The following is a 14,326-nucleotide window of genomic DNA, read 5'->3' as shown; positions in this document are numbered from 1 at the left end:
TCCATCATTCCAAGGGGCATCTTCCACTGAGCTTTACACAATCCTCAATGTTGAGGATGAAAATAATATGAATATGCCAAGCTCACTCTACAGCCTAGTATGGTTACAGCGATGTTTGTCCATCATCAAAGTTGAAATTTTGCTAGTGTCGGCCAAAATAAATTTAAAAAAATAAAAATAAAAAACAAAAAATACAAAACATTTAAATAATGTTTGCTCATAAAAAATAATTGCCAATGAAGAAATTGGATCCCTCTCCGCTCATATTATATCTATATTTAAGATGGGTCTATGCTAGTGGATAACACAAAAATCACAAAGTGAAGAAGAGTTTAATTTCAAGTCAAAGCAAAACTTTGGGACTAGCGCAATTCATCTAACTTCTATTGAAATGCGGTATTTATACGTGTAATGTGATATATATATATATATATATATATATATATATATATATATATATATATATATATATATATATATAGTGTAATTGCTATTATGTTGTTAAATGGTTGTTTAATTAATGTTGGTTATTCGATGGCAAGATGGTTTTGTAACTCTTAATGATGTAATTGTTCATCTTCTTGGTTGTAGTGTGCCATGTTGTTGACATACAAATATTGTAATGGAGCCAAAAAAAAATGACAGTAAAGCATAGTTGGAAGTTATAAGTTTATCCTCCTGGAAAAGCAAAATTGTGGAGTTAAAGAACCACTTCTAGGAAATCAATTTCCATCACATCCATAGGGAGCTAAATACAACTGTAGATTCTCTCTAAAAAAGAATTATTTGTCTGGAGACAGGTTACAAATATTATGATGAATTAGTTGGCAACCCAGTTCAAAGTTCTCATTCGATGCCCATATACTAATATGGATCAGCTTTAAGTCAAATTTTCAATTAGTTATCAACTAGCTTACTATAAATTTCAAGTGAGTCTACATTCAGCTTTCAATTAGCCTCAAATACAATGTCTTTCTTTTTCTCTTGACAGGGGCCTCTTCATGGTTGTATAATACACTTTCGGGAATTTTTGGTTACAGGCTAATGTCATTTCTAGTCACTGTCTTCATTTTTCTCATAGTAGGGCCCTCTTCGTGGTTGTATAATACACTTTCTACAATTTTTGGTTGCATGCTATTGTCATTTCTAGTCAGTCTTATAATTTGCAGAAGAAAAAAAAATTGTAAAAACCCTGGTTTTACAACAACTTCTTTTTCTCTTCTTCTGGGTCGTGATGCCTTGTCTTCTGGCAACCCATTGTAATGACAGAAGTTACAATCTTTTTGTCAATGTTTGTGCTTTTTTTTTTCCTCGTGAATAACAAAAGGGTCCTTTTTTTCTATAGTAATAAGAAGAAGAAGAATAAGAAGAAAGATATTGTAATGGTTATGTCATGGTTGGCATTCCTAAATATAAGCAGATATAGGATAAGCATGCATGCATATTAGAACTTGGTGCGCATGGATGGAATTCAATGTGCCAAATGATGTAGATGTTTCACAAGCATGGGGTGTGACATTTCAACCCTAGTTATCAATAGTGATGAGAGGCCACCAAGGACAATACCTCTTGGACCCTATGATAAGTGTTGCACATTTTGGTGTTAGGAGTGGAAGGGTAAGCTTGGTTCAAGGAGGTTGGTTATGGGATGTTTTTTGGTGCACATGAGGTTGTGCATCAACTACCATGGCTACACTTGAATTAGTGGGTCTTTACAAAAATAAAGTGGGAGAGTTAAGTTTTGTGAACAAAAGTAGCCTATGGGTGATATTTGCATTGATCACTTGTGTTAGGAACCTTTTTAGGCAAGTTAACTAATACTTGGAAGGTGTGAACCATGTAATTGAAATAATTCAATAGTGTCCTCCTTCCTTCAAATGAAGCAACAAAGCCAAGAACGTGACTATCAAATAAATATTAGCCCCCTATTGAGCCCTTGTTTCACATTTACAAATTGCTCAGACATTGATGTCATGGTGTTTCACACTAAGTATATCTAAGATTACATGTGCTAGTATATGCCTCATTTTAGTACTAACAACTTCATTAGTTTTGTTCTTATATATTACATACTTTTTTTATTTGTGGTTGTTATGTATGTGATGTTTATAATAATTACAAAACTAACTATGTGAAAGCATCCCTAACATAAATTTTCATTTGGCACTAATAATATTTTCCTTACAACCCCCTTCCTTCATTGGCGGTGGGAAGGAAGCTGATCCTTCCTTCGCCCCACACCCCCCTTCCTTCCTTTGGAAAGAGAGGTAAGAGCAAGAGTTGGAAAGATGCCGGAAAGAATGCCTACATTTGGTAGTTGTGTTGTCGTATCGAGAGAAATAAAGTCAGTTACTGTCGTCCTCCCTTCGGTAGATGAATGCCTACCTTTGGTAGTTACCTTCGGTAGGAGAGAAAGAAAGTCGGTTACCTACGCTTCGCTTCGGTTGTCGTATCGAGAGAAAGAAAGTCGGTTACCTACGCTTTGCTTCGGTTCGGTAGGAGAGAAAGTCGGTATGAGTACTTTGGGTGTTGTTGGTTGTTCTTTTTTTTCGAACAACTGTTACTTGTTTGAAGAAAGAAGTCTATCTTACTCTGAAAGAGGTAAGGGGCGGCACCGCAGGAGAACGGAATGCTCTCCGGAGGAGCCATCAAAGGTACGAGTTCAAGAAAAAAGATAAGCGGTAAGCGATCATAGGGCGAGGATAGGGGAAGACACGCTTGAGGGCCGTCCGGGCGAGGGTGGGGTACGGGTAGGGAGAGGGGGCGAAGGACAGGGGAATAAGAGAAAGGAGAAAAGAAAAAAGAATAAGAGAGAGGAAATAAGGGAAAGGAGAAAGTAGTCGACACTAAATTCAACAACTAAAAAGAGGCTCTTTGAGCCATGGCTAGCTCTCAGAGAATTTCATTCTCTTCGAGCTCTATACATATTATACTCGTCTAGACATATGATACTCGCATCTCTACGTTTCACTTCTTTACTCTCTTCTCTACCGAGATAAAGATCTAGATCTAGTATAACTTAGCCATTCCAATAGCCAATAGTCTTTAGTCCTATTTAGTACCCTTCTAATAGTCCCCTTGGCATAGTAGGTAGATATTGATTCCTTGTCCATGCATGAAGTTCCATAGCAAGAGATTAGACCCACTTCACCATTGACCTTAGCATATGGAAGGAAGGAGGTGTAGATGCCAGTCATAAGGCCAGGAGGTGCCCTTCTAGCTAAGCCCATAGCCAATTATAGAGGAATCCCCTGTTTCATCGCAGATTGATGCTTAATATTGAATTTGCCAGAATGTTCCTTGCTCTTGACACGACACTGGTGAATAAGAAGCGGGGGGGGCTTGACAAAGCACCCAACCCCTACTTTAGCCCATTGATCGGTGAGGCATCCAACCCTTCACCTTCTCTCTTTGACCCTGCAGCGCTTAACTACGGTACTCTCTCACTTCGCCTAGCTAGGTTGTTCCTAAACTTGACCTTGCCTAGCCGGGTTGTGAGCCTAACAATTGGTTGGTCGGGGGAACACCATCAAATACCAGAATTTCTTAGGTAGGGGTTGTGAGCCCTAGCTTTCTATCTTCTTCTGTGTAATTTGAATAGAACACCATCAAATACCAGAATTATCAATTCCCATTCTCCAAAACTTTTAAATATGCGGAACTGAGACAGAAATCATTCAATCAAACCACTCGAAATGCATCTGAATGCTGATCCATTAACTTAAAGAACTTCTTCCCAAACTCTGCCATTTTTTAAACAAAATTTTGAGCACAACCTTGTCTAGTCCATTTATAGAGAGCGTTAGTTTATGAAATCTTGCCTGTAAGCCAAAATAGAGTCAAAATTTTCCATTGAAAGCTCAGAATAACTGAACCAGAAATAACCCTTGTGAAATTTGCTGCTTAAAACATTGTTTTGAGCACGGCCTCTTTCTTCAGATTTATTTTAGATAATACGGTAGCTTATTTAATGAAATATTTCCAGAAAGTTGAAATATGGCAAATTTTTCCAATCAAGAACTCTAAATAATTTCATTAGGACAAGGCGTAGAGGATTCATGACGGCGACAAGAAAATAATGGCGCTTTGCAATTTTAGCACTCTCTTGCAGAAAAATACCTTTTCTGAAATCGTTTTGACCATGAAGAAATGCAGATGAACTGTTGGAAGTCGTGCAGAGAGAGATCTGGTGGCTCATGGATCGATTCTGGGGCAATGTTTATGTGATTGCAAACCATGATTGTTCATATGCGAGCATCCATAAAATCATCTCATTAACGCCACATGCAGTGCATTTAAAACTCAAGAAAATTCTCTCATATGCTAAGGAATTTATAACATAGAGGGTAAGAAACCAACGTACAGAACAATCCACGCAAGTGAGTCAAACTAGATCAAAAGAGAGAATGACACTTGGAAAACAGAGCACCACTACCCAACCTAGAAATGACTCTTCAGTTCACCACCGAGTCGAGGTTCTTGCCATGGATCAACCGCCTCCAATTGATCTATGCAATGGGTATTTAATACCTTATTTCATGACATGGTTTCCATTAGCGGTGTCTCGCTTTTATGGATCTTTTTATCCATTTGCGTAGGCTTATCTCATAAAAGCTCACCTTTCTCTCCCATGAGGATTTTCCTCATAGAAGATTGCCTTTCTCTCCCACACAACTTTTATGTTTTTCTCAATGGATATTTATCTCCAATCCATCCAACTTATCTAGAATTAAATCGAGAATCTTTACCATGAAAGAATTATCCTTCCCATTCACCAATGTGATTTGGCAAGAATCTCATCTCTTGGTGTCTCGCTTTTCCAAGTGATTAATTTATTAATAATGTATTTACTTTTTATATTACACATCATACCTAGCTTTTCTCAGCTTAGGTTTGCAAAGTTTGACACACAAGGGAGGGGTGTTACATTTTGGATCCCTCTCTTTCCTTAAGATCCCTCCAACTGCAGCTAGAGTTCTTAGATGACTGTAAGGAGGAAGCCCCTATTGGAAAGGGACAGACAATTTGAAGGTGTCTATCTTGTTGGTAATTCCTATATCGAAAAGTTGTATTTTCATTGTCCAGGGGTTGGGAATACACAATTCCCATCCACTTGAGCTCAATTTTATCTCGCAAAACTTCATTGGGATCTACCTAAACACATATGCAAACATAGGTGAAAATTCCTTTCAAAAGTCTTTCCCTGTCTACTTTGACGAATCTTCCAATAAAATTGCCCACTTTTTCTAAGAGATCTAGATGGGTAAAGTGAATGGGAAAACTGGGAATCTTACCCATACTAGAGTAGTCATCGGCAACATAGTGAGAGGATTGAAGTTGGGAAACCATGGCTTCACTAGAAGACCAACTCATCCCCAAAACCATGGACCTTGGTCAAGGATTTTTTTCTTATCCTCAAGACATTTGAAGATCACCACAAAAAAACATGGGTCTACATCCACCCAAACCGGCGTTCATCCAATCCTATCATAATCGAACAGAAAAACGCTACTTTTTCAATAGAAGCCCACTTCATTCTCATCTAAACACAAAACTATATATATGTCAAAGCTATTACAATAGATTCTGACTGTCAACACCTCGAGGTTCTGTTTATATGTGGCTACCTTTTATGGTTACTATTGAATGTGTGATTGGCAATAGTAATGGAAACTTAGGGCTGCCAAATTTCCTTCGATTCCCTCACTACATCCTAACGCAAATAGTTGTTCAATGCCTTGGTTGTCTTTCAAAACTGGTAGGCAGCGTCTTCTTTGATATTTCTCGATGGTTTTAATTCCACTACAATCACAACTTTCATTTACATAAACTTCGTGTTTTCGCACGAGCGACGATTGTTCCAAGGCGAAATGTCACTTGGATGGTTTCAATGTTGTTGACCCATCATAACTAACTAACGGATATGCCCATTACAATTTTATACCACCCCATTATCAATATCAATTATGCATGGGAACCAATTAAAGCAACTTTTCACATTAATTTTATATGAGCATGAGAACATGTGTTAACAAGCAGCCCATAAAGCCTCATTTTGAATGCCATAGTCACTTAGAAGGAATTCCTCTTGTAGTAGCATCCTCCCTACTAAACTTTGCTAGTGCTAACATTAGAACCACCATTACAACAAGATATCTTTCTAGTGTTGACAACACCATTATAGTAAGATACTCTAAGAGAGACAGAAAATTTAAAAAGTATGATAGTAATACGTATCCAGAAGATGGTATTGAAACTAGTAATTGTTCACGAATCCATAAGATTGTAAGGTCATTCTCATTATCATAATCATTGTCATCATCATCACCATCATCCTTGTCATTGTTATTGCCATCATTACATTATCATCATAATCACCATTCATGCCATCATCATCATCATTATGGACATTATTTGCAATTGTTCATAATTGTAGATGTTGTAAGAAATATCATCAACCCAAAAAATGTGATCAGTGCTAGAAAAGGGTTGTTTAGGAAACATTGATATACGTAAGAGAAATAACAACTCTATTTTTGACAGATGATCGATGATGATCATCATCACCACCATTATCATCGTCATTGTCATTTTTATCATCCCCATCATCATCATTAATGTAATTTCTATCGACATTGTTGTAATCATGCATCATCATCATTCATGCCATTATTGTTTTTGATGATGACCTAGATGAAAATGATGATCATGACACCAAAGATAATGCTTATGATTATGACAATGACAACATCTAAAATTGGGAAGATTCGCCAACGTCATTAGCATCGTCATCATCATAATCATTGCCATCATCATCATTGTCCTTGTAACCTCTATCGTCTTTATCATCATAATCACAATTCATGTCATCGCCATCATCTTCATTTTCATCATTGTCAATATTATTGACATTGTCATCAATTGTTCATAATTGTCAATGCCATAAGGAATATCATCAATGCAGAAAATATGATGAGTGTAGGAAAAGGGATGCAAAAGCGAACATAGAAATGGGGGCAACAATAGAAGTAAAATTGGATGAAAAGTGGATACAACATAAGTAGATGCACAACAACATGAAAAACCTGACACGAAAGTGGATGCAAAAGTAGATGCAGTTGTCAATGCAAACTTGGATGCAAACATGAAGGCAAAAGTGGAAGCAAACATGGGTCTAATGGTAGGTGTAAAACTTGGCACAAATTGTTGTGAAACAAATGTGGATGCAACAACGGAAACAAAAGTATATGCAAAAATGGATGAAACAAAAGTGGATGCAATAGGGGATGCAAACGTGGAAGCAAATGTGGTTGCAATGGTAGGCGCAAGATATGGTGCAACAAAAGTGGATGTAACAATGGACAAAAAATATGCAAAATAAGATGCAAAAATGGATGTAAAAGTGGAAGCAAACATTGATGCAACAGGCAAAACAAAATTGGATGCAAAAAATGGATATAATGTAAGTAAATGCAAAAGTAGATACAAAACGAGATGCAAAACCTAATGCATAAACCTGACATAAAAGTGGATGCAAAAATAAATGCAATATTTGATGCAAAAGAGGATGTGAACATGGATGCAAAATTGGAAGAAAACGTGGATACAACAGTGAGTGCAAAACATGGTGCAAATTGTGGCATAACAAAAGTGGATGTAATGATAGATGCAAAAAAAGAATCAAAGTATGATGCAAATGAAGATGTAAAAAGGGATGCAAAAAGTGAAATTTAAAATGGGTGCAACAGTGGATGCAAAATTGTGTGCAAAAGTGGATGCAATAGAAGTCGATGCAAAAGTAGATGCAAAACGAGACACAAAACCCGATGCAAATCCCGATCCAAAATTGGATACAAAAAGGGATGCAAAAATAGATGTAGTAGTTGATGAAAACCTAGACGCAAATGAGGATGCAAACGTGGATGCAAAATTATAATCAAAAGTGGGTGCAAAAGGAGGTGCCAAACTAGGCGCTAATTGTGGCACAAAAATATTAGATGCAATAGTGGGTACAATAATAGATGCAAAAGAGGATGTAAATATGGATGCCAAACAAGAGGGAAAAGTGGATGCAACAAAAGTAGATGCAAAATTTTATGCAAAACTAGACACAAAACACGATGTAAAACTTGGCGCAAAAGGGATGCACAAATGGATAAAAAAATGGATGCAAAAAATGATTTAAAAAAGGATGCCAAAAAGGATGCGAAAGTCGATGCAAAAGTTGATGCAAGTGTAGGTGCAAAAAGTGGATGCAAATGAGGATGCAAAAGTATGTCAAACAAAATTAGGTGCCAAACTTGATGCAAAACCTGGAACAAAACCTGGTGTAAAGGATGACACAAAACTTGGCATAAAATTTGGTGCAAAACGTGATGCAAAACCTATTGCAATACTTGGTGCTAAACTTGGTGTAAGATTTGGTGCAAAACTTGATGCAAATTTTGTGTCAAGTTTTGCACCATATTTGATAAATGGATGCAAATAGCACCAAAAATGGGCTCTAGATGCAAAAAAAGAAGTAAAAAGGGACGCTAATCGCTGGTTTTGTTGTAGTGAAGGTAGCACTGTTATTGATGGGTGCAATAGTTTTGTGGTTCCTGAAAGTGGAATACAAAATCTAGTGGTCTCTGGAGAGAAGAACATGTTGTGGCATCAAAGGCTGGGACATATGGGAGAGAAGGGCCTTCGAATACTTCATGGTAAAGGTATGGTAGAAGTTATGAGTAATAGCTCTCTGGATTTTGATTTCTGTGAAAATTGTGTATATGGGAAGCAGAATCGAGTGAGTTTCCCCTCTAGTAGTAAGAGGGTGAAACATATATTAGAACTTGTGCACAGTGATGTGTTTAGACCTGTGAAGGTTCCATCACTGGGTAATTCTGTGTACTATGTATCATTTATAGATGACTTCTCAAGGAATACATGGATATATTTCCTTAAGAAGAAATCTGAAGTCTTTGACAAGTTTAAAGAATTTAAGACTCTCGTGGAAAATTAGATAGAGAAGAAGATAAAGGTCTTGAGGAAAAATAATGGTGGAGAGTTTTGCAGTAAGGAATTTGATTAATTCTACAAGAAGTGTGGTATAGCACAGTACAAGACTACTCCATATACACCTCAGCAAAATGGAGTTACAGAAAGATTGAACAAGATGTTGATGGAAAGGGCAAGAAGCATGCTCAGTGGTGCCGGGTTAGGACAGGAATTTTGGGAAGAGGCAACGGAAAGAGCATGTTACCTGGTCAACAGATCACCTTCATCAGCGTTGGAGGATAAGACTCCACAAGAGGTATGGACTAGTAAGAAGCCTTCTCTTTCACATTTGAGGGTATTTGGATGTGATGCATATGTACATGTTCCAAAGGAGAAACGAACCAAGTTGGACAATAAATATGAAAACTGCATCTTTATTGGGTATAAGGATGATTTAAAGGGTTATAACCTTTGGAACCCAGTAACAAGTAAGGTTGTGTGCAACCGAGATGTGGTGTTTAGAGAGTTGAAAGATGTTATTACACATGACGTTCAACCAAATGAACCTAAGAAGATAGAGTTTGAGCTAAAGGAGGAAGAATTAGACTCTACAACAGAGGAGGAATCAGAAGATGAAGAGCCACAAACTCCAAGTGTGAGAAGAACAGTTCAAGAAATAAGGCAGCCAGAAAGGTATAGTTCGTCTACTTTCTGTTCAAATTTTTCTTTATCTATTACTGATAATGATCCCAGAATTGTGAAGGAAGCAGTAGATTCAGAGGATGGAAAACTCTAGAAAGAGGCCATGGTTGATGAAATGGCATCTTTGCACAAAAATGAGGCTTGGGATCTAATGGAGTTGCCGGCTAGAAGGAAACCCATTAGCAGCAAATGGGTGTTCAGAAAGAAGACAAATGTAGAAGGAAAAGTGGAGAAATATAAAGCTCGGTTAGTAGTAAAAGGTTATTCCCAGATGCCGGGAATTGATTTTGGTGATATTTTTTCTCTTGTTGCCAAGGTAACTTCTATTAGATTACTTTTATCTATTGCTGCTGCTTTTGATTTTTAGGTAGAATAGATGGATGTGCATACATCATTTTTTCATGGGGATCTAGAAGAGGAGATCTACATGAAGCAACCTGAAGGCGTTGCGGTGAAGGGTAATAAAGAACTAGTATGCAAGTTAAAGAAGTCTTTGTATGGGTTAAAACAGTCACCAAGGATGTGGTATCAGAAATTTGATACATTTATACGGGGACTTGGCTTCACCAGAAGCAAAGCAGATCACTGTGTGTATTTTAAATTAATTGGTGACTATGTTATTTATCTAGTCTTGTATGTGGATGATATGTTGCTGGTTGAAAATGACAAAGAAATTATCTAGGATTTGAAGACCTAATTGTCCTCCAAATTCGACATGAAAGATCTTGGTGCTGCAAACTATATTTTGGGCATGGAAATTAAAAGAGATCGGGCAAAGAGGAAGCTCTGGTTAAACCAAAGGAAGTATGTTGAGATAATACTGCAAAGGTTTAATATGCAGGATAGTAAACCAGTGAAGGTTCCTATTCCTGTAGGTGTGCGGTTATCTGCTGAACAGTGTCCCAAGACATAAGAAGAGGAAGAGGACATGTCCCGTGTTCCATATGCAAGTGCAATCGGTAGCCTAATCTATGCAATGGTCTGTACTAGACCAGACATTGCACGTGTAGTGGGAGTATTGAGCAGGTTTATGTCAAAACCAAGGAAGGAGCACTGGACAACAATGAAGCGGGTTTTCAGGTATTTGTGTGGCACTAGTGATTATGGTTTGTGCTAACAAGGAAGATCAGGATTGGATAGAATGTTGGATATTCATGGCTTTGTTGATGCAGACTGGGCTAGAGATTTGGATTCGAGAAGATCTACAAGTGGGTATGTGTTTAACATATTTGGAGGTGCAGTCAGTTGGATGAGTAAGAAACAATCTGTAGTGGCACTATCGACTACAGAGGCAGAATACATGGCAGCCACTCGTGCAAGCAAGGAAGCAGTTTGGTTGCAGAGATTGTGTTCAAGTATGGGGTTAGTACAGGGAACTATAAGGATAGATTGTGACAGCCAAAGTGCAATTTTCTTGGCAAAGAACGCCACATATCATTCAAAGACAAAGCAGATTAATGTTCAGTATCACTTTGTGAGGGATATGATAGAAGACAAGAAGGTGTTCCTAGTAAAGGTGGACACTTTGAAGAATACTACAGATGTATTAACAAAATCTGTGAGCTTTGAGAAGTTCACTTGGTGTAGAGAGACAATGGGCATTTCATGGCTGGAAAAATGACTAAGCTCTCTTGTGGCCCCCTGTGGAAAGAAAACAACAAGTGGGAGAATGTTGGGTTGTGTTATATTCTTTCCATGACTAGCCCACGTAGTTAACCGCGCGGTTAGAGGGGGGATGGATCCCCCCTTCGTTGCGCCGATTGTGTAGTGGGGGCGGGTGGTTCACAGGGGATTTGAGGCGTACCCATAACCCCACTTTATGGGGTCTGGGTTAGCACCCCAGAAAATTTTGGTTTTGGACCCTATGTTAGGTTGGGTGGACCTGTTAGCTTTGCTGCATATCTTTTATTTTTAAAGGTCAGAAGTGAGCTTGGTCCTTGGTAATGCATAAAAGAAGCTCATAACGGTCACTTTCTCCTTTTTCCTTTGCCCCACTCATTCTCCCTTCATCAGTCCTAAAAATGATTAATTCCTTTATCGGATTTGGGTTTAATTGCTATCGCAAGTCGCATCCATGTGTGTGTAAGGGCTTCGCCCCTCGGCTTCTAACAATGTAAACTTTGAAACGGGAACTATAAACTCAAAACGGGAACTCTGGCAAAAGAACCCCGAAAAAACATCAAAAACAGTGCTAAAATTGAAAAGTGTTGATGCTGGAATAACACCTTTTCTTTTCTTGGGTAAATTTTCAACATGTTTTAAAAATGGCGGTGAAAACCAATTTTTTGCGCAAAAATTATCCAAAAAACACCCTCAAAATGAAAAGGGTTGATTCTGGAAGAAGACTTTTTTTTTTCAAAAGTTAAATTTCAACATCTCGAAATAATGGCATGAAATATTTTGTCATGACCCCGGAAAAAACATTAAATTTAAAAAAAAAAAAAAAAAAAAAAAAAAAAATTAAAACAAAAAAAAAAAAAAAAAAAAAAAAAAAAAAAAAACCAAAAAAACAAAACATAGATTAAAATATCTATTAAAAGAAAAATATAAAACAAAAATAAAAAATGAAAAAAAAAAAAAAATCAATCATAAAATGTAAAAAGAACGAAATTAATGATAAGAACTAAAAAACTAAAAACAAAAAAAAAATTATAAACAATTAAATAGTAAGAAAAATATTTTTAAAAAATGGGAAAAAAAATGAGTAATCTTGTAAACAAAAAAAAAATTGGCAAAATAAAATATATATGGAAAAAAAAAAAAAAAAAAAAAAATTAAAAGAAACAAAAAATTAAGTGGGTGAAAATAGAAAAATAAAAGAAGATAAAAACAGAAAAACAAGAAAACAAAAAAATTAAAAATTAAAATTAAAAACAAACTAAATTTAAAAAAAAAATAGAAAATTAAAAAATAAATTAAAAGCTACTAAAATTAAGATTAAAATGTTGATTACTTAAAAAACAAATATAAAAATATATATAAGAGACAAAAAAAAAAAAAAAATGTTAAAAAAATTATCTCACAAACCATAAAAGAATTTGGAAGACAAAAAAACAAAATAAAAATATATATATATTAAGTAAGTAAAAATAGAGAAAAAAAAAAAAAAAAAATTAGAAAAAACTGGGAAAAAAAAAGAAGAAAAAATTAAAAACAAATTAGTTTAAAAAAAAAAAAAAAAATTAATGAAAAAAAATTTAAAACTAATAAAATTAATATTAAAAAAAAAAAAAAAAAAAAAAATCAAATTATAAAAAAAAAAACAAAAAAAAGTGTATTTTTTATTTTAAAAAAAAATGTAATTAATTTTTATTAAACATAGATATTTTGTTTAAAAAAAAAAGTCATTTTTTTTTTTTTTTTTATAAAAACTTTTTTTATTATTAAAAACAAATTTTAATTTTAAAGAATTTAGACTTCTGTGATCCATAACATTGTTTAGAAAATCTTCGGCAAAATCACATAATCAATCTTTTGTCCGAAAGATTGATTATGTGATTTTGCCGAAGATTTTCTAAACAAATTTTAATTTTATTTCTATTTTTTATTTAAAAATAAAATTATCCAACAGATCTTTTATATTTGAAAAAAAAAAATAAACCTATATTTTATATTTAAAAAAAAATTTACATTAAACCTTTTTTTTTAAACAATGTTTTTAAAAAAAAAATGAGAATTAAAGTTTTTTTTTTTTTAATTATTTTTTTTTAAACTATTTTTTTGGGTTATAATTAAGAATATTTTTTTTTTTAAAACCATTTTGATTTTTTTTTTAGTTAAAATTTTAAAAATTATTAAAAAAAATTTAAAATTTTAAAAATGAAATCGGTTTTTTTTTTTTTGAAATTAAAAATTTTAAAAATTAGAAATTTTAAAAATTTTAAATTTTAAAAATTAAATAAAATTTTAAAAATTAAAAATTTCAAAAAATGAATATAGTTTTTTTTTAATTTTTTAAATTTAAAATTTTAAAATTTAAAATTTTAAAAATTAAACGTTTTTTTTATTAATTAAAAAAAAAAATTGTTTTGGCGCCCCGCGGCCGCCCGTGGTGGCGCTGCCGGGGGCGGAGGTGCCTACGCGCAGGCCCTTCGCCCCCAGCAGCGCCACCACAGGCAGCCGGGGGGCGGGCCCTCGATTCTGGGAATCGAGGCGCGGCTGGGAGGCGGGCCCTCGATTCTGGGAATCGAGAGCCCGCCCCCCGGCCGCCCGTGGTGGTGCTGCCGGGGGCGGAGGGCCTGCGCGCAGGCACCTCCGCCCCCGGCAGCGCCACCACGGGCGGCCGGGGGGCGGGCCCTCAATTCCCATTTATAGTGTTTCTCCTTCTGTTTCGTTCTCTCCCGAGCCCTTTCTCTTGCCTTTGCTCTAAATAGTTTCCGAGGAACAAGATTAGCGGTTTCTCTCGTTCTACGCTTCGAAGCTATTGAGCTCAGTGACAGTGATTTATGTTCTCTGGTTCCTTCCTTTATAATGGAACCGTTGTTGCTGCTTGCAGTGGTCGTTGCTGTAGATGACTTTTGGTCATTCCAGGTTTTAGCCCCTAAAATTTGTTGATAGAGATTTACTGCAGAATCCCCGTTGGTGGTGAAAGTATTCTCCTCCGACAAGGTGCTGAACTCTCCTGTTTGAAGAGGTGATAGAGAGGCAT

Source organism: Pinus tabuliformis, chromosome 4_1 (genome assembly GCF_031772625.1).
Source record: "Pinus tabuliformis cultivar Carrire ecotype Pingquan chromosome 4_1, CPIR1, whole genome shotgun sequence".
Lineage (NCBI taxonomy): Eukaryota > Viridiplantae > Streptophyta > Pinopsida > Pinales > Pinaceae > Pinus > Pinus tabuliformis.
The sequence above is the reverse complement of the archived record's forward strand: the minus strand, read 5'-3'. Positions refer to the sequence as shown.